Source organism: Oncorhynchus masou, chromosome 10, assembly GCF_036934945.1.
Source record: "Oncorhynchus masou masou isolate Uvic2021 chromosome 10, UVic_Omas_1.1, whole genome shotgun sequence".
NCBI lineage: Eukaryota > Metazoa > Chordata > Actinopteri > Salmoniformes > Salmonidae > Oncorhynchus > Oncorhynchus masou.
Window position 1 is genome coordinate 14,565,059 of NC_088221.1, and position 22,422 is coordinate 14,587,480.

Below are 22,422 nucleotides of genomic sequence, written 5' to 3' on the forward strand. Positions count from 1 at the left end.
ACGAAGACTGAGAGAAGCATCATTGGCAGTCCTTATTTCAGACGGTACCCCGACACTTAATCTATTGATATGCACAGTCTCGGTAGATCCCTTGACAGGGGCAGCAGTGACGCTGGTGCATAAGAGACATTGGGGCAGGGTATTCCTGATTATTGTGGAGCTAGAGAGGGTAGACTTCAGACACCACTGCCTGCGTCCCAAAGTCACCCTATTTCCTACATAGTGCACTACTTTTTACAGGGCCCATAGAGAATAGGGTGCCATTTGGGATATAGCCCTGTCTCTCTCTCTCTCTCTCTCTGAAGCCTGAGGACCTCACCAGTCTTAGCCAACACTCAATACACCTAGATTGTTACAACATTAGGACATTATTGTTTTTTTAAATTCTTCAAGCTCTGTCACATTGGTTGTTAATCATTGCTAGACAGCCATGTTCAAGTCTTGCCATAGATTTTCAATGTGAATTAAGCAAAACTGTAACACAGACCCATACAAAATCTGTCGGGGTAGACAATCTGGATCCTCTCTTTCTAAAATTATCTGCCGCCATTATTGCAACCCCTATTACTAGTCTGTTCAACCTCTCTTTCGTATCGAGATTCCTAAAGATTGGAAAGCTGACACGGTCATCCCTCTCTTCAAAGGGGGTGACACTCTAGACCCAAACTGTTACAGACCTATATCCATCCTGTCCTGCCTTTCTAAAGTCTTTGAAAGCCAAGTTAACAAACAGATCACTGACCATTTTGAATCCCACAGTACCTTCTCCACTGTGCAATCCGGTTTCCAAGCTGGTCACGGGTGCACCTCAGCCACGCTCAAGGTACTAAACGATATCATAACCTCCAACGATAAGAGACAGTACTGTGCAGCCGTCTTCATTGACCTGGCCAAGGCTTTCGACTCTGTCAATTATCGCATTCTTATCGGCAGACTCGATAGCCTTGGTTTCTCAAATGACTGCCTCGTCTGGTTCACCAACTACTTCTCAGATAGAGTTCAGTGTGTCAAATCGGAGGGCTTGCTGTCCGGACCTCTGGCAGTCTCTATGGCGGTGCCACAGGGTTCAATTCTTGGGCCGACTCTTTTCTCTGTATATATCAATGATGTCGTTCTTGCTGCGGCTGATTCCATGTTCCAACTCTATGCAGACGACACCATTCTGTATACATCTGGCCCTTCTTTGGGCACTGTGTTAACTAACCTCCAAATGAGCTTCAATGCCATACAACACTCCTTGCCTTCAACTGCTCTTAAAACGCTAGTAAAACTAAATGCATGCTCTTCAACCGATCGCTGCCAGCACCCACCCACCCGACTAACATCACTACTCTGGATGGTTCTGACCTAGAAAATGTGGACAACTACAAATACCTAGGTGGCTAGACTGTAGAGTCTCCTTCCAGACGCATCTCCAATCCAAAATTAAATCTAGAATTGGCTTCCTATTTCACAACAAAGCCTCCTTCACTCACGCTGCCAAACATACCCTCGTAAAACTGACTATCCTACCAATCCTCGACTTCGGCGATGTCATCTACAAAATAGCCTCCAACACTCTACTAGGCAAACTCGATGCAGTCTATCACAGTGCCATCCATTTTTGTCACCAAAGCCCCATATACCACCCACCACTGCGACCTGTATGCTCTCGTCGGCTGGTCCTCTCTACATATCCGTCGCCAGACCCGCTGACTCCAGGTCATCTATATATGTCTTTGCTTGGTAAAGCTCCGCCTTATCTCAGCTCACTGGTAACAACACCTACCCGTACCACTCACTCCAGCAGATATATCTCACTGTCTATCCGCAAAGCCAACATCTCCTTTGACCGCCTGTCTGACAATGACTGGAACGAATTGCAAAAATTGCTGAATTTAGAGACCTATATCTCCCTCATTAACTTTAAGCATCAACTATCTGATCAGCTCACCGATCGCTGCAGCTGTACACAACCCATCTGTAAATAGCCCATCCAACTACCTACCTAATGACTGACATGCCTCGTTGAATAAAGGTCAAATAAAATAAACTCTGTGTTGTTGTACGTGTCTAATCTTGGCCAGGTCGCAGTTGCAAATGAGAACTTGTTCTCAACTAGCCTACCTGTTTAAATAAAGGTGAAATAAAATACATTTTAAAAAATTGTCTTGTGGTTGAGTAACTACAATGTTGTTGATCAATCCTCAGTTTTCTCCAATCACAGCCAATAAACTCTAACGGTTTTAAAATCCCCATTGGCCTCATGGTGAAATCCCTGTATATTTGTAGTGACTGGGTGTATTGATATAATTAATAACTGCACCATGCTCAAGGTCTGCTTTAAAAAAAATCTTTACCCATTTACCAATAGGTGCCCTTCTTTGCGAAGCATTGGAAAACCTCCTTGGTCTTCGTGGTTGAATCTGTGTTTGAAATTCACTGCTTGACTGAGGGACCTTACAGATAATTGTATTTGTGGGGTCCAGAGATGAGGTCGTCATTCAAATATCATTTTAAACACTATTATTGCACACAGAGTAAGTTCATGCAACTTATTATGTGACTTGTTAAGCAAATGTTTATTCCTGAACTTATTTAGGCTTGCCATTACAAAGGAGTTGAATAGTCATTGACTCAAGACATTTCAGCTTTAAATTTTGTATTCATTTGTAAACATTTCTAAAAACATAATTCCACTTTGACATTATGGGGTATTGTATGTACAGTTGAAGTCGGAAGTTTCCACACACTTAGCTTGGAGTAGTTAAAACTCATTTTTCAACCACTTCACAAATGTCTTGTTAACAAACTATATTTTTGGCAAGTCGGTTAAAACATCTACTTTGTGCATGACACAAGTACTTTTTCCAACAATTTACAGACAGATTATTTCACTTATAATTCACTGTATCACAATTCCAGTGGGTCAGAAGTTTACATACACTAAGTTGACTGTGCCTCGAAACAGCTTGGAAAATTCCAGAAAATTATGTCATGGCTTTAGAAGCCAATGTTAGGCTAATTGACATCATTTGAGTCAATTAGAGGTGTACCTGTGGATGTATTTCAAGGCCTACCTTCAAACTCAGTGCCTCTTTGCTTGACATCATGGGAATACCATAAGAAATCAGCCAAAAACAATTGTAGACCTCCACAGGTCTGGTTCATCCTTGGGAGCAATTTCCACCATGGGACCACGCAGCCGTCATACTGCTCAGGAAGCAGACGCGTTCTGTCTCTTAGAGATGAACGCACTTTGGTGCGAAAAGTGCAAGTCAATCCCAGAACAACAGCAAAGGACCCTGTGAAGATGCTGGAAGAAACAGGTACAAAAGTATCTATATCCACAGTAAAACGAGTCCTATATCGACATCACCTGAAAGGCCGCCCAGCAAGTAAGAAGCCACTGCTCCAATACTGCCATAAAACAGCCAGACTACGGTTTGCAACTGCACATGGGGACAAAGATAATACTTTTTGGAGAAATGTCCTCTGGTCTGATGAAACAAAAATATAACTTTTTGGCCATAATGACCATCGTTATGTTTGGAGGAAAAAGGGGGAGGCTTGCAAGCTGAAGAACACCAGCTGAAGCACGGGGGTGGCAGCATCATGTTGTGGGGGTGCTTTGCTGCAGGAGGGACTGGTGCACTTCACAAAATAGATGGCATCATGAGGAATAAAAAAATACGTGGATATATTGAAGAAACATCTCAAGACATCAGTCAAGAAGTTAAAGCTTGTTCACAAATGGGTCTTCCAAATGGACAGGGACCCCAAGCATACTTCCAAAGTTGGGACAACAAAGTCAAAGTATTGGAGTGGCCATCACAAAACCCTGACCTCAATCCTATAGAACATTTGTGAGCAGAACTGAAAATGTGTGTGTGAGCAAGGAGGCCTATAAACCTGACTCAGTTACACCAGCTCTGTTAGGAGGAATGGGCCATAATTCACCAAACCTATTGTGGGAAGCTTGTGGAGGGCCACCCGAAACATTTGACCCAAGTTAAACAATTTAAAGGCAATGCTACCAAATACTAATTGAGTGTATGTAAACTTTTGACCCACTGGGAATGTGATGAAAGAAATAAAAGCTGAAAGAAATAATTCTCTATTATTATTCTTACATTTCACATTCTTAAAATAAAAGTGGTGATCCTAACTGACCTAAGACAATTTTTATTTGGATTAAATGTCAGGAATTGTGAAAAACTTGAGTTTAAATGTATTTGGCTAAGGTGTATGTAAACTTCCGACTTCAACTGTATACAAGTGACACATCATCTCAATCCATTTTAAATGCAGGCTGTAACACAACACAATGTTGAAAAAGTCAAGGGGTGTGAATACTTTCTGAAGGCACTGTTTATACTGTTTTCTAAGTCAAAGCTCATCTTATAAAACTACTGCTGTACACACCTTTTCTATACATATACTGTCCATAATGTCTATACACACACCATCATATACATTTATATTCCTGGACTCTGACATTGCTCGTTCTAATATTTCTAAATTTCTATTGTTTTATTTGGATTTGCATGTATTGTTTGTGTTGTTAGGTATCACTGTACTACTGGAGCTAGGAACATAAGCATTATTTATTTCTTTTTGATTTGATTTAAAAGATCCTCTGCCATATTAGAAGTCTGAGGTTAGGCTTAACCTCATAAATCACTGGTGTCAGATGCAGCCATAAACAGCAACCTTGAGAGGCAGGCCGGGTCTCAGCTGGGCTCCCTGAGGAGGAGCTGAGGCCTGGATGATTACATATCTACAGATGATGTTGACGGAGGATTCCTGCAACAGAGCATGTGGCGGAGAGAACATAAACACAACGCTGATGTATTCCACATTCGATGGTACTGTTTAGAGGGTGGCGAGCCTCCTAAATTATACATGGAAAAGGCCGCGGAGGAGTTTGTTTGGTGAATGTCTCGCTCTCCCTCTCTCTCATAATTCTCCATCTCTCTTCTATTCTCTCTCTCTCGCTGTCAGTTAATCACGTGTTCAGGAATAACAGAATGCTCAATGTAATTTGCATCCCTGTGTCCCAAGGGGAAACTTGGTCAAGCCCACATCCTCCACAAAATAAGTCAATGTAGGTTACAGGATGGTTTCAATCAAAGTGGTATGGATAAAAAAATAAAAAAATGTTTTCCCCACATCTGAAAATAAATCAGTAATTATATGGAGAACCATCAAAATGTGCAGCAGAATGATGTTTTCAGACCTAGCGAACAACACTATGAGACATTAGCACAATACATTGCAGATATATCAATCTACACATAAAACCAGACTCTGTGCATTAATAAAATACAACTATGACCGCTCTGTCTAAATCACAATAAATAAGCTGTGGTGGAGCGGGCACAGTCATATTCAAACACTCAATGTTTCTCAAACATCAATAACACAATAATATAATCTATCTACACATTACTTATATACATGATAAGCTCATGGTCAAATTCAATCAAAAAAAGGAGAACAACACAGTCCAAGAGGATATTGATGTTCAGGCAGCTCAGTGACAATTGGAAAGTCACATGCATAAGGAACAATGCACCAATTAAACACAAAGGAATCCATTCAAGAAAATGTGGTACATTTACAGATTTATGCAAATCAAGCTTTCACACGGGCTCCGTACATTTGTTAACTTGATGTTGCCCGAGGCTGTAGACAGCTCCACAAACGAAAGGAAAGGAGGGAGTCGGACCAGCCCACTGCTCAGCACTCTGCACACGAAGGATGGGAGCCTGCCTGCCTGCTGCAGCAAGCACAGGGACCATTGATCTATCTGCTCCTCCTCACAGAACAATAGAGGAAACGCCGGTGCTTGTCTATTATCAATGCAGGTCCAGGGATGACTGAGATAGAGTCTTAAACCAACCATTAGGTTGTTTGGAGTACCATTATATCAAACTGGGCTGCTCTGTTCCATTTCATAACATCGGCCATTAACATACATCTGCCAATCATATTTGTTTCTAAGGGGGGGGGGGGTCTTAGGGGGATGTCATTACTTTTCAAAGACAGGGATATAGAATAACATATTATATTGGGTGCACCCAATAAGGGTCGTTTTTTTTTGTCTGATTCTTTTTCAAAGGCAGCTGGTGTATAATCTAAAAAAAAGCAATTTCATGGTTTTACATATGGTCTTTCATAACATGGATTCATAAAACCATTACACTCTCACGAGAAGACAAACGCTGAAATAATGATGCTCTTGGTTTGACGCTGGCAAGGAGCAGCAAAATGAATTCATCTGACAGCCTGACAACATAATCGATCCATTGTCTGCCGAAATTAGTCAACATACAGCTTACAGTGTCTTAACTTTTTAAAAACACATTCAAACTTGGGCATGTTTTGGTGTAATTCAAGTCATGCACTGTGGAGGCACAATCAGGTTATTTCACACTAGTTGTCAATCACAATGCTAAGCTGAATTATTGATAAAAGCATATTTTATTTATGACTGTGTTTTCCCATGCCAACAAAAAGTTCACAGAAGCCCTAGCTCTGGCAGAGACAGAGCTGCCAAGGCACCTCACAGAGACAAAGATGCTTTCATCTCTGTTACATGCGGAGGGAGCCGAGGGGTTGTGGGTCCATGTTAGCAGACATCATTATTAATATATAGTATCTGCTGAGATCTTCAAGCATTTTCATATGTAAAACATTAGCTCTGTTATCTGGTCAAATTCATGAAGCGGGTCATGCAGTGTTTGTACATAGTTATTATTCCACTGTCTATGTTCATCTGTAAATAATCCCAGTACACCAAACGAAAACATGGTTTGAAGGTGCCTTTGAAGGCTAAAAGCTATATGCAGCTCTCACATTTCAAAGGATACATTTAGCCTAATTAACTAACTTCATCCTAATGGATACGGACTCCTGCAAGCTAGAAATAGGATCACCATCAGACAAACTTAGAAATGTACAGAATATCTACTGTAAATGAACATCTAATACAGTGCGTTGTTTAATGTAGCAGAATGTAAAAACGTGAAGAAATATGTAACATGATAGTCATTTTATCTATTTGAATAACTATCATTCTAGTTCTGTGGTTATACTAAATCAACACTTAGAGATTCATAATGATTCGTACTGTATCTGAGGAATATTTTGTTTACACTATTGCAACTTCTCTGACTAATGGTCTGACAAAATAAAAACATATACCACAATGGTAGTCATTTCATCAAAGAGTCCCCCCCCACATTAAAACTGGTTGCCATAGTGATGGCAGGCATAGAGCAGCATGATGGAAATCATTTGAGAATTTATTCAGAGAAAGATGACATGCTCAGACTCGTAGGAATGGGAAAATAGGTGCTCTTGGTTTTACTCTGAATCAAAATAATAGTTGATCAAAATTCACATCCAATTAAAAAAATGCCTTAAAAAGGTGTGCAGGCTCATTATCAATGAGAGTGCATCAAAATAGATAGGTTGCGTAACTATGCTACTGTGTTTATGACATTGACACACTATCAGAGTTATACATACAGTAATAAATTGTTGTATTCCAGGGGAATACATTTATGTGGACCTCCAGTAATTAACAGTGCAGGTTAAAGTACCTAATTGTCATACTTGAGTAAAAGTCTAGATTACTTAGAGCTGAAAATAAAAGTCCCCCAGTAAAATACTACGTGAGTAAAATCAAAACATATTTGGTTTTAAAAGTAAAAGTATAAATTATTTTAATGTCCATATATTAAGCAAACCAGAGGACACCATTTCTTTTTTTCCTATTTTTTGTTTGTTTACGGATAGCCAGGGGCACGCCCCAACACTCAGACATGATTTACAAACGACGCTGTGTGTTTAGTGAATCTGCCAGATCACAGGCATTAGGGATGACCAGGGATGTTCTCTTGAAGTATGTGAATTTGACAATTTTACTGTCCTGTTACTGTACTTTTGGGTGTCAGGGAAAATGTATGGAGTAAAAAGTACATATTATTTTAGGAATGTAGTGAAGTAAAAGTTGTCAAAGTTGTGAAAGATAACTTTGCATCCCGCAAAGGCGGAGGTGTTGCTAACATTTACGATAGCAAATTTCAATTTACAAAAAAAAAAAAAAGACGTTTTCGTCTTTTGAGCTTCTCGTCATGAAATATACGCAGCCTACTCAATCACTTTTTATAACTACTGTTTACAGGCCTCCTGGGCCATATAAAGCGTTCCTCATTGAGTTCCCTGAATTCCTATTGGACCTTGTAGTCATAGCAGATAATATTCAAATTTTTGGTGACGTTATTATTCACATGGAAAGGTCCACAGACCCACTCCAAACGGCTTTTGGAGCCATCATCGACTCAGTGGGTTTTGTCCAACATGTCTCCGGACCTACTCACTGTCACAGTCATACACTCTGGACCTAGTTTTGTCCCATGGAATAAATGTTGTGGATCTTAATGTTTTTCCTCATAATCCTGGACTATTGGACCACCATTTTATTACGTTTGCAATTGCAACAAATAATCTGCTCAGACCCCATCCAAGGAACATCGTGCTATAAATTCACAGACAACACAAAGATTCCTTGATATCCTTCCAGACTCCCTCTGTCTACCCAAGCACGTCAGAGGACAAAAATCAGTTAACCACTTAACTGAGGGACTCAATTTAACCTTGCGCAATACCCTAGATGCAGTTGCACCCCAAAAAACTAAAAACATTTCTCATAAGAAACTAACTCCCTGGTATACAGAAAATACCCGAGCTCTGAAACAAGCTTCCAGAAAATTGGAAATGGCGCCACACCAAACTGGAAGTCTTCCGACTAGCTTGGAAAGACATTACCGTGCAGTATCGAAGAGCGCTTAATACTGCTCGATCATCCTATTTTTCCAACTTAATTGAGGAAAATAAGAACAATCCAAAATTCCTTTTTGTTACTGTCGCAAAGCTAACTAAAAAGAAGCATTCCCCAAGAGAGGATGGCTTTCACTTCAGCAGTAAAAATTAATGAATTTCTTTGAGGAAAAGATCATGATTATTAGAAAGCAAATTACGGACTCCTCTTTAAATCTGCGTATTCCTTCAAAGCTCAGTTGTCCTGAGTCTGCACAACTCTGCCAGGACCTAGGATCAAGAGAGACACTCAAGTGTTTTAGTACTATATCTCTTGACACAATGATGAAAATAAACATGGCCTCTAAACCTTCAAGCTGCATACTGGACCCTATTCCAACTAAACTACTGAAAGAGCTGCTTCCTGTGCTTGGCCCTCCTAAGTTGAACATAATAAAACGGCTCTCTATCCACCGGATGTGTACCAAACTCACTAAAAGTGGCAGTAATAAAGCCTCTCTTGAAAAAGCCAAACCTTGACGCAGAAAATATATTTTTTAAACTATCGGCCTATAATCGAATCTTCCATTCCTCTCAACATTTTTAGAAAAGGCTGTTGCACAGCAAGTCACTGGCTTCCTGAAGACAAACAATGTATACGCAATGCTTCAGTTTGGTTTTAGACCCCATCATAGCACTGAGACTGCACTTATGAAGGTGGTAAATGACCTTTTAATGGCATCAGACCGAGGCTTTGCATCTGTCCCCGTGCTCCTAGACCTTAGTGCTGCTTTTGATACCATCGATCACCACATTCTTTTGGAGAGATTGGAAACCCAAATTGGTCTACATGGACAAGTTCTGGCCTGGTTTAGATCTTATCTGTCGGAAAGATATCAGTTTGTCTCTGTGAATGGTTTGTCCTCTGACAAATCAACTGTAAATGTCGGTGTTCCTCAAGGTTCCATTTTAGGACCACTATTGTTTTCACTATATATTTTACCTCTTGGGGATGTCATTCGAAAACATAATGTTAACTTTCACTGCTATGCGGATGACACACAGCTGTACATTTCAATGAAACATGGTGAAGCTCCAAAATTGCCCTCGTTAGAAGCCTGTGTTTCAGACATAAGGAAGTGGATAGCTGCGAACGTTCTACTTTTAACCTCTTGGAACTCCCCATCCCGGATCCGGGATCGTGACTAAAGCCTCAGGCTCATTAGCATAACGCAACGTTAACGATTTCTGAAAATCGCAAATAAAATGAAAATAATGCGTCTGCTCTCAAGCTTAGCCTTTTCTTAACAACACTGTCATCTCAGATTTTCAAAATATGCTTTTGAACCATAGAAATTGACTAATTTGTGTAAGAGTATGCAAAGCTAGCATAGCATTTTGAGTAGCATTTAGCACGCAACATTTTCACAAAAACCAGATAACCAAATAAATAAAATCATTTACCTTTGAAGAGCTTCTGATGTTTTCAATGAGGAGACTCTCAGTTACATACCAAATGCGCAGTTTTTCCTGAAAGCGTCTGTGTGTAGGAGAAATCGTTGCGTTTTCTACATTGCGTCTGGCTACCGAAACGAACCGAAAATTCAGTCACCTACAACGTAAAACTTTTTCCGGATTAACTACATAATATCGACCGAAACATGGCAAACGTTGTTTGGAATCAATCCTCAAGGTGTTTTTTCACATATCTCTTCATTGATATGCAGTTCGTGGAAGCTTGCTTTCCTCTCTGTATCCCATGGAAAAATACTGGCAGCTGTCTTTTGCGCACCAATTTCGGCGCAGGACACCGGGCGGACACCTGGTAAATGTGGTCTCTTATGGTCAATCTTCCAATGATCTGCCTACAAATACGTCACAATGCTGCAGACACCTTGGGGAAACGACAGAAAGGGCAGGCTCATTCCTCTCGCATTCACAGCCATATAAGGAGACAATGGAAAACAGAGCCTCAAAAATCCTGCTCATTTCCTGGATGCCGTCTCATCTTGGTTTTGCCTGAAGCTCACGTTCTAGGGCACGCACAGAAAATATCTTGGTAGTTCTGGACACGTCAGAGTGTTTTCTTTCGAAAGCTATCAATTATATGCATAGTCGAGCATCTTTTTGTGACAAAATATCTTGTTTAAAACGGGAACGTTTTTCATCCAAAAATGAAATAGCGCCCCCAGAGCATCAACAAGTTAAAATTGGACAAAACAGAGAAGCTTGTTTTAGGTTCCAAGAAACAAAGAGATCTATTGAATCTGACAATTAATCTTAATGGCTGTACAGTCGTCTCAAATAAATCTGAAGGACCTGGACCCTGATCTCTCTTTTGACGAACATATCAAGAATGTTTCAAGGACAGCTTTTGTCCATCTATGTAACATTGCAAAAATCAGAACCTTTGTCCAAAAATGATGCAGAAAAATTAGTCCATGCTTTTGTTACTTCTAGGTTAGTCTAGTACAATGCTCTACTTTCCGGCTACCCGGATAAAGCACTAAATAAACTTAAGTTAGTACTAAATATGGCTGCTAGAATCCTGACTAGAACCCAAAAATTTGATCATATTACTTCAGTGCTAGCCTCCTGACATGGGCTTACTGTCAAGGCATGGGCTGATTTCAAGGTTTTTACTGCTAACCTACAAAGCATTACATGGGCTTGCTCCTACCTATCTCTCTGATTTGGTCCTGCCGTACATACCGACACGTACGCTACGGTCACAAGACGCAGGCCTCCAAATTGTCCCTAGAATTTCTAAGCAAACAGCTGGAGGCAGTGCTTTCTCCTATAGAGCTCCATTTTTATGGAATGGTCTGCCTACCCATGTGACAGACGCAAACTCGGTCTCAACCTTTAAGTCTTTACTGAAGACTCATCTCTTCTTTACTGAAGACTCATATGCTGCAGTAGTTTATGTGGTGTCGGGGGGCTAGGGTCAGTTTGTTATATCTGGAGTACTTCTCCTGTCTTATATGGTGTCCTGTGTGAATTTAAGTATGCTCTCTCAAATTCTTTCTTTCTCTCTCTCTGAGGACCTGAGGACCATGCCTCAGGACTACCTGGCATGATTACTCCCAGTCCACCTGGCCGTGCTGCTGCCCCAAATCAAATTCAATTTTATTTGTCACATACACATGGTTAGCAGATGTTAATGTGAGTGTAGCGAAATGCTTGTGCTTCTAGTTCCGACAATGCAGTAATAACCAACAAGTAATCTAACTAACAATTCCAAAACTACCGTCTTATACAAATGGTACATAGCGGCATAGGCAAGATACAGTAGATGGTATCGAGTACAGTATATACATATGAGATGAGTATGTAAACAAAGTGGCATAGTTAAAGTGGCTAGTGATACATGTATTACATAAAGATGCAGTAGATGATATAGAGTACAGTATATACGTATACATATGAGATGAATAATGTAGGGTATGTAAACATTATATTAGGTAGCATCGTTTAAAGTGGCTAGTGATATATTTTACATCATTTCCCATCAATTCCCATTATTAAAGTGGCTGGAGTTGAGTCAGTGTGTTGGCAGCAGCCACTCAATGTTAGTGGTGGCACCTGTACTGACCTCGCCTTCTGGATGATACCGGGGTAAACAGGCAGTGGCTCGGGTGGTTGTTGTCCTTGATGATCTTTATGGCCTTCCTGTAACATCGGGTGGTGTAGGTGTCCTGGAGGGCAGGTAGTTTGCCTGGTCCGTGACAGGGCTGGTTTTCTTTTTGTAATCCGTGATTGACTGTAGACCCTGCCACATACCTCGTGTCTGAGCCGTTGAATTGAGATTCTACTTTGTCTCTATACTGACGCTTAGCTTGTTTGATTGCCGCGGAGGGAATAGCTACACTGTTTGTATTCGGTCATGTTTCTGGTCACCTTGCCCTGATTAAAAGCAGTGGTTCGCGCTTTCAGTTTCACGCGAATGCTGCCATCAATCCACGGTTTCTGGTTTGGGAATGTTTTAATCGTTGCTATGGGTATGACATCTTCAACGCACGTTCTAATGATTTCGCACACCGAATCAGCGTATTCTTCAATGTTGTTGTCTGACGCAATACGAAACATATCCCAGTCCACGTGATGGAAGCAGTCTTGGAGTGTGGAATCAGCTTGGTCGGACCAGCGTTGGACAGACCTCCACGTGGGAGCTTCTTGTTTTAGTTTCTGTCTGTAGGCAGGGATCAACTTTTCCAAAAGGAGGGCGGGGCAGGGCCTTATATGCGTCACGGAAGTTAGAATAGCAATGATCCAAGGTTTTGCCAGCCCTGGTTGCGCAATCGATATGCTGATACAATTTAGGGAGTCTTGTTTTCAGATTAGCCTTGTTAAAATCCCCAGCTACAATGAATGCAGCCTCAGGATGTATGGATTCCAGTTTGCAAAGAGTCAAATAAAGTTCGTTCAGAGTCATCGATGTGTCTACTTGGCGGGGAATATATACGGCTGTGATTATAATCGAAGAGAATTCCCTTGGTAGATAATGCGGTCGACATTTGATTGTGAGGAATTCTAAATCAGGTGAACAGAAGGACTTGAGTTCCTGTATGTTTTTGTGACAACACCACGTCTCGTTAGCCATAAGGCATACGCCCCCGCCCCTCTTTTTACCAGAAAGATGTTTGTTTCTGTCGGCGCGATGCGTGGAGAAACCAGCTGGCTGCACCGACTCCGATAGCGTCTATCCAGTGAGCCTTGTTTCCATGAAGCAAAGAACGTTACAGTCTCTGATGTCCCTCTGGAATGCTACCCTTGCTCGGATTTCATCAACCTTGTTGTCAAGAGACTGGACATTGGCGAGAGGTATACTCGGGAGTGGTGCTCGATGTGCCCGTCTCCGAAGTCTGACCAGAAGACCGCTTCATTTCCCTCTTTTATGAAGTCGTTTTTTGGGGTTGCCGGCTGGGATCCATTTCGTTGTCCTGGGTGAAAGGCAGGACACAGGATCCGCTTCGCGAAAGTCATATTCTTGGTCGTACTGATGGTGAGTTGACGCTGCTCTTACATTCAGTAGTTCTTCTCAACTGTATGTAATGAAACCTAAGATGACCTGGGGTACTAATGTAAGAAATAACACGTAAAAAAGAAAAACTGCAAAGTTTCCTAGGAACGCGAAGCGAGGCGGCCATCTCTGTCGGCGCCGGAAGACAGAGATGTCAACTGTTCTGACTGTGATAATTATTATTTGACCATGCTGGTCATTTATGAACATTTAAACATCTTGGCCATGTTCTGTTATAATTTCCACCCGGCACAGCCAGAAGAGGACTGGCCACCCCTCATAGCCTGGTTCCTCTCTAGGTTTCTTCCTGGGTTTTGGTCTTTCTAGGGAGTTTTTCCTAGCCACCGTGCTTCTAGACCCGCATTGCTTGCTGTTTGGGGTTTTAGGCTGGGTTTCTGTACAGCACTTTGAGATATCAGCTGATGTACAAAGGGCTATATAAATAAATTTGATTTGATATAAATGGTACAGATCCCCCCAAAAAACTACTTAAGTATTTTTACTTACATATTTTACACCACTGGTAAATAACTGTTCATGTCAGGTCCAAATCATTTGTTTTGTTTCCAAATAGAACCATCACTTCAAGCTCATCAAGATGAAAGTAAAACACATTTCAAGTTAACTCATAATAAGCTGGAGAGAGAAAGCACATTCCACATGGACATCATGGCAACATCTCATGGGAGCCTGATCCCAAACCCTGAAAGACCCAGCAAAGCTTGTACATAGCCAGACCAAATACACTCAAGGACTAGTCATTTCAAAGATGAAATTGTGAAAATAATGCATTTTAGTGTTACAGCTACAGTGGGGCAAAAAAGTATTTAGTCAGCCACCAATTGTGCAAGTTCTCCCACGTAAAAAGATGAGAGGCCTGTAAATTTTCATCATAGGCACACTTCAACTATGACAGTCAAAATCAGAAAAAAAAATCCAGAAAATCACATTGTAGGATTTGTTATGAATTTATTTGCAAATTATGGTGGAAAATAAGTATTTGATCACCGACAAACAAGCAAGATTTCTGGCTCTCACAGACCTGTAACTTCTTCTTTAAAAGGCTCCTCTGTCCTACACTCGTTACCTGTATTAATGGCACCTGTTTGAACTTGGTATCAGTATAAAAGACACCTGTCCACAACCTCAAATCGTCACACTCCAAACTCCACTATGGCCAAGACCAAAGAGCTGTCAAAGGACACCAGAAACAAAATTGTAGACCTGCACCAGGCTGGGAAGACTGAATCTGCAATAGGTAAGCAGCTTGGTTTGAAGAAATCAACTGTGGGAGCAATTATTTGGAAATGGAAGACATACAAGACCACTGATAATCTCCCTCGATCTGGGGCTCCACGCAAGATCTCACCCCGTGGGGTCAAAATGATCACAAGAACGGGAGCAAAAATCCCAGAACCACACGGGGGGACCTAGTGAATGACCGGCAGAGAGCTGGGACCAAAGTAACAAAGCCTACCATCAGTAACACACTACGCCGCCAGGGACTCAAATCCTGCAGTGCCAGACGTGTCCCCCTGCTTAAGCCAGTACATGACCAAGCCCATCTGAAGTTTGCTAGAGAGCATTTGGATGATCCAGAAGAAGATTGAGAGAATGTCATATGGTCAGATGAAACCAAAATATAACTTTTTGGTAAAAACTCAACTCGTCGTGTTGGGAGGACAAAGAATGCTGAGTTGCATCCAAAGAACACCATACCTACTGTGAAGCATGGGGGTGGAAACATCATGCTTTGGGGCTGTTTTTCTGCAAAGGGACCAGGACGACTGATCCGTGTAAAGGAAAGAATGAATGGGGCCATGTATCGTGAGATTTTGAGTAAAAACCTCCTTCCATCAGCTAGGGCATTGAAGATGAAACGTGGCTGGGTCTTTCAGCATAACAATGATCCCAAACACACCGCCCGGGCAACGAAGGAGTGGCTTCGTAAGAAGCATTTCAAGGTCCTGGAGTGGCTTAGCCAGTCTCCAGATCTCTACCCCATAGAAAATCTTTGGAGGGAGTTGAAAGTCTGTGTTGCCCAGCAACAGCCCCAAAACATCACTGCTCTAGAGGAGATCTGCATGGAGGAATGGGCCAAAGTACCAGCAACAGTGTGTGAAAACCTTGTGAAAACTTACAGAAAATGTTTGACCTCTGTCATTGCCAACAAAGGGTATATAACAAAGTATTGAGAAACTTTTGACCAAATACTTATTTTCCACCATAATTTGCAAATAAATTCATTAACAATCCTACAATGTGATTTTCTGTATTTTTTTCTCATTTTGTCTGTCATAGTTGAAGTGTACCTATGATGAAAATTACAGGCCTCTCTCATCTTTTTAAGTGGGAGAACTTGTACAATTGGTGGCTGACTAAATACCTTTTTTGCCCCACTGTATTTGAAAAGACCGGCTGAAAACTTCTGCCTGCTTTGTTGGGATGGAGTATTGCCCTGCCTGGTGACATCAACGGCCGGTAAATTAGTTAATAGACCAATAAGAAAGAGTGTTCTTCCAATAACAGCTAGTTTTCCCCTCCCCTCTCAGACCACTCCCAGACAGCCCTAGAAAAATTATTGTTTGAGAAATGGCTCTTTGCTAAGAAGCTATTTTTTTTGGACAATTTTACTGGAAACAATCACTAATGTACATAATTGTTACTCAGAAATTATTTGATATAAAAATGGTTGCATTTCGCCATTAATTTAATACTGGCATATACAGTTTTGTAAGTCTATAGAATGGATTGACGGGGGTCTTCCAATTTCAAGAGGGGTGAACATTAGTTGAGACATTAAAAAGGTGAGAAAATAGGAATATCATCAGATCAATATTTATCTAAGACTGATTTTAATTGTTTAATTGTTGGGTTGTGATCTTGTCCCCTGAATAATCAACATGCAATGTCCTGTTAAGCCTAAGGACATGCTTCCTAAACAGAACATTCCAACGGATCAACAAGATATGAACCACTGATCTAAAGCACCAGCTACTCCCTCCCAAAAAACAATCTTCTAGCCTGACCTGTTGGCCTGTTTTTACAAGTCAGTATGAATGGAACTGCAGGCCAAGTTTAAAGGAAAGCATGAATCCCTGGCATTCCCACAAATGTTGGCTCTGAATGTGAAACTGTGAGAAGACTACTCACCCGCGCCAGAGTCATGCAGGGACATTCTACTCTGTACTATTATCTTTAAAAAGGTCGCACTAGCTTCTCTCTAAAGCTTTAATGAACCACATTCAGTGCACCCAAGCCAACTATGCTACAGTTTTTAATAGCAACGCAGATTCAGTTATTCAAAAAGGTACCAACATTCAAAGGCTCAGTTATTCAATAGGTAAACACATTTAAATCAAATTTTATTGGTCACATACACGTGTTTAGCAGATGTTATTGTTGGGTGTAGCAAAATGCTTGTGCTTCTAGCTCCGACAGTGAAGTAATAACTAACAGTTTCACAACATATACCCAAAATACACATAACTAAGTAAGGAATGGATTAAGAAATATATATATATATATATATATATATATATATATATATATATATATATATACACACATGTCAGAGTAGCATTAGACTAAGATACAGTGGCATAGTATAGAGTACAGTATATACATATGATGCATGATGCAATATTTACAAACAATTAAAGTGACTAAGATACCATAGAATAGCATATAGTACTGTTTACACATATGAGATGAGTAATGCAAGATACGGAGACATTATTAAAGTGGCTAGAGTTTCATTTCCTTAAAGTGGCCAGTGATTCCTAATCTGTCTATAGGCTGCAGCCTCTGATGTGCTGGAGATGGCGGTTTAACAGTCAGTGGTGTAGTATAGAATACAGTATATACATATGAAATGGGTAATGCAATATGTAAACACAATTTCAAAGTGACTACGATACCGTAGAATAGTGTGTGCAAGCAGCCGCCTCTGATGTGCTAGTGATGGCTGTTTAGCAGTCCGATGGCCTTGAGATAGAAGTTTTTTTTCAGTCTCTCTGTCACAGCTTTGTTGCACCTGTACTGAACTCGCCTTCTGGATGATAGCGGGGTGAACAGGCAGTGGCTCGGGTGATTGATGTCCTTGATTATCTTTTTGGCCTTCCTATGGAATCAGGTGCTGTAGGTGTCCAGGAGGGCGGGAAGTTTGCCCCCGGTAATATAATTTAGTGAATGTTTCAATGTTATCTTAAGCACAACAAATTAGTAACATATGTGTATGAATTCGATTTGTAACATATCATACAAATATATATATTTTAAATATATACAGTATATATTATTTTTATACAGTGCCTTAAGAAAGTATTCAGACCCCTTGACATTTTGTTACAGCCTCATTCTAAAATGTATATATATATAAAAAAGAAAACCTAAATCAAGTTACAAACAATACCCCATAATGACCCCTTACTCAGAACTTTGTTGAAGGACATTTTTCAGCGATTAAAGCATCAAATCTTATTGGGTATGACGCTACAAGCGTGGCACACCTCGTGTCCTGTTGGAAGGTGAACATTCGCCGCAGGCTGAGGTCCTGAGCGCTCTGGAGCAGTTTTGTCAAAACTCTCGCTGTACATTGCTCATCTTTGCCTCTATTCTGACTACTCTCCCTGCCGCTGAAAAACATCCCCACAGCATGATGCAGCCACCACCATGCTTCACCGTAGGGATGGTGCCAGGTTTCCTCCAGACGTGACGCTTGACATTCAGGCCAAATAGTTCAATCTTGGTTTCATCAGACCAGAGAATCTGGTTTCTCGTGGTCTGAGAGTCTTTAGGTGCCTTTTGGTGGAGTGCTGCAGAGATGGTTGTCCTTCTGGAAGGTTCTCCTTGGTCACCCTGACAAAGCCCCTTCTCCCCCAATTGCTCAGTTTGGCCGGGCGGCCAGCTATAGGAAGAATCATGATTCCAAACATCTTCCATTTAAGAATGATGGAGGCCACTGTGTTCTTGGGCACCTTCAATGCTGCAGACATTTTTCAGTACCCTTCCCCAGATCTGTGCCTCAACACAATCCTGTCTCGGAACTCTACGGACAATTCCTTAGACCTCATGGCTTGGTTTTTGCTCTGACATGCACTGTCAACTGTGGGACCTTATATAGACAGGTGTGTGCTTTTCTCAATCATTTCCAACCAATTGAATTTACCACAGGTGGACTCCAATCAAGTTCTAGAAACATCTCAAGGATGACCAATGGAAACAGGATGCACCTGAGATCAATTTTGAGTCTCATCGCAAACGGGCTGAATAGTTAGGTAAATAAGGCATGTATATGTCAGTTGAAGTCGGAAGTTTACATACACTTAGGTTGGAGTCATTAAAACTCGTTTTTTAACCACTCCACAAATTTAATGTTAACAAAAAACATTTTTTGGCAAGTCGGTGAGGACATCTACTTTGTGCATGACACAAGTAATTTTTCCAGCAATTGTTTACAGACAGATTATTTCACTTAATCACAATTCCAGTGGGTCAGAAGTTTACATACACTAAGTTGACTGTGCCTTTAAACAGCTTGGAAAATTCCAGAAAATTATGTCATGGCTTTAGAAGCTTCTGATACGGAGTTTAAATCTAATTTGGCTAAGGTGTATGTAAACCTCCAACTGTAAAATAAATAATAATTATATATATGTAGATAGCACCAGTCAAAGGTTAGGACACACCTACTCATTCAATATGTATTATTTCATAGTTTTGTTGACTTCAATATTATTCTACAATGTAGAAAATAGTCAAATAAAGAAAAAACCTGGAATGATTAGGTGTGTCCAAACTTTTGACCGGTACTTTATTTCTAATATTTGCAGGACGTAACATATCATACAAAACGGATGACGTAGTACCCAAACACCGGGAACCACGTTTGGCCCATGAGCACCACTTTCAAAACTACAGGCTGGAATTACACATACGTTTGAGAGTGCATATTTAACTATGTAACAAGACATGTACTAATTAAGTCACATTCCTGTGAGGACAGGTTGCTGACGGATTGCATAGACTAACAGATGGATTCGGGAGGAACAAAATCATTGCCAAGATAAGAGGTGGAGCCCCACTCTTGCCTCACAGATCTAAATCACTTTGCTGGATTGAGTTTGGGTGTGTGTGTTGCACAGAGCTGTCTCAGTGCCTCCTTCCTGTTTGGCAAAAGAGAATGGTTGAGCCACAACAAAGAGGGTATAGCTGGATAACGAGACACGCTGCCATATTCCAACCCACCACTTCATTGGCACAGCATGTCTCCCCAGTTGCTGCCAACACAGACGTCCAATTACATGACCTTTGCTATCTAACCCATTTTGATAAGGCATTGAATAATCAGCCTGGCAATTATACCTAAAAATCACAATCCACTAAGACTGTTTGCTCTCTAAAATGGTACTCAGTATACTACTGCTCGGTAAAGCCTGTACTGTGTCTGTTGAAGAAAATAAATGCACATCCACCAGAGGACTTTTCAGCCATTATCTACAAGGCCCAATAATGTAAGCCTTTGGGTGTTTCACAACGTCAAAAGCCATTGGAAAACTCCATGCATCTGATATGCTGTCAATTTTGAAACATTGAAGCATGTATTGAGTACCTTATATCGTCTTATTGCCAATCTCATAATGATCCTGACTAAATAACAGCCAACATGCACATCACAGATGTTACAATGTGTTTGCATCAATTTCATATTTACACCAGAAGCTGTATCGGGTCAAATCCTTCCATCCTGACTCAAGTTTTTCCTATTTAATAACCAGTCTATATTGGAGTAGACCAGATGTCAGTCTGAATATCAAGATCAAATCTTACCTTCAGATGTTATAATAAGAGCTTTTGTAGCAAAACTGCAACAGCTGAGCAAGCTTTTAATGGAATATCACAGGCCATAAATCCAACACAACCCAAACCGAAGGCAGGTGACATCACCTTTCTGTATTCCACGGCAAAACGTGTTAGACAGTACAAAAGAGACAATAGACTTAGTCTTACCTTAAATAAAAGATGTAGGTATGCTGTAGCGAATTCTTTATTCTGTGAAAAAATATATACATGTACCGTAAATGAGCCTGGAGTGAACGATTATTTCCAGAAGCAGTGTAGCAACCAGGGTGTCACATAAAATCAAGCTGAAAGTGACTGTAAAATGTAACCACCAATGAACTCGAGGTGATATAGGTAATAGAATACAGTGCATTAGATTACTTTTCACTGGGAAGGTCTGTAAAGATGTATCATTTCCAACAGGTCAGTTTTCATTAATCCTTTCGACAATAGTCACAGAAACATGCAAAACAACTGCTGTAAATTGTTCTGTTAAAAGCCAGACCTGCATTTCACGCACACGATATTCAATATGTCACAAAATATACAAAGATAATTTCCGACGGGTCCTGGACAAGATCGAAAAGCATACAATCTGAAGGGAGCAATTATTTAGTTCCAACACGAAGACAATTATACGTCAATGAGAACTGTGATCAAACATATGATTTAACTCTATGACAGATTGCTAAGGATAATGATCCTCAAGTTGCGGCACTTACCATTAATTTCGTTTTTTCAGCCTTTACACGCAATCACTGATTGTTCAATGATGTCCTTCTCTCTGAGTAACCTAATTAAGCGAGCAAATTATTCGCTTTTTCTTAAAGAATGTAATTCACTCAATTCATAAAAATAAAAAAAACTCCAGTATTGCAGTAATACATAATTGATGTGCACCGTAATTAAGATTTGCCTACCCGGCATAGTTGTGTCGCATCCAAAGTGCGCGTTCATAGGCAGTTCTTCCGGATGCTCGTGGAACATTGAGGGTGTTCGATTAATCTCGCCCAGGCGCCCTTGTAGCTGTGCATTGCATCGGCTGAAAGTTGATTGCGTTCTATTCAAAGCCCACTGCGATCACGGTTTAAAACCAAAGTAACGTAAATAATCACGTGTGTAATTAATAGTATTGTGTTTTACCCATGCAAAAGTGATAGCTTTATCTGTCTTCCCAATGAAAAATAGTTAGAAAATGGAAATATTTATTTTATGGAAAATATATGGTGTACGTTTCTGGACGATGCACCATGGTGCTGCCTTGACAAAATGACAAAGTGGCACAGATTACTGTTCAATTTGAGAAGAGCGTGCTTCCCTCCACGCTTTCGCCTGTTGGGCCATTGCCTGGTGCCCGGCATTTCAGCATAATCGAATCTGCCCAATGGTGCGCGTCAGTCTGACAGCTACATCAGAAACGTGACTTCCCTCAACCAATCATTTCACATGGTTCAAGAAATCAGGAATAGAGTACCACACAGTTTGTCATAATACAATCCTAGCGGTCCAACAAGGAAATGGTTCCAATCGTTTTTCCCATAGAGGATTTTAGAAGCACTTAAAATAAGGGCTGTGTTTTGTGTAGACTTACCTTGGTGTGACATTTTGATAACAGTGTAAATCTCTCTAGGACAAGACTACTTTTATCAATATATTTGCCTGTATTTATCCCCCAAAAAATACATGCTATTTAGCTGCTAATGTGGCTATCATAAAGAACTACAAATGCAATATTTTTATTTATTTAA

At 40.6% G+C, this 22,422-nt stretch overlaps 1 protein-coding gene across 3 annotated transcripts in view; it reads right to left on the bottom strand.

The window, feature by feature from the left end:
* csrnp3 (cysteine-serine-rich nuclear protein 3) overlaps positions 1-21,644 on the bottom strand; it is a 67,399-nt gene extending 45,755 nt beyond the window's left edge. The window contains exons 1-3 of one of the 3 annotated variants that reach the window (XM_064975962.1): positions 21,595-21,644; positions 21,397-21,467; positions 20,843-20,884 (exon numbers count right to left, since the gene is read on the bottom strand). The gene's annotated coding sequence lies outside the window, so the exon portion shown is untranslated. Of the gene's footprint in view, positions 1-17,402; positions 17,970-20,842; positions 20,885-21,396 lie in introns of those variants that run through there. The other 2 variants (XR_010456676.1, XM_064975961.1) reach the window with 2 other exon arrangements.
* Between the last annotated feature and the right edge of the window lie 778 nt (positions 21,645-22,422).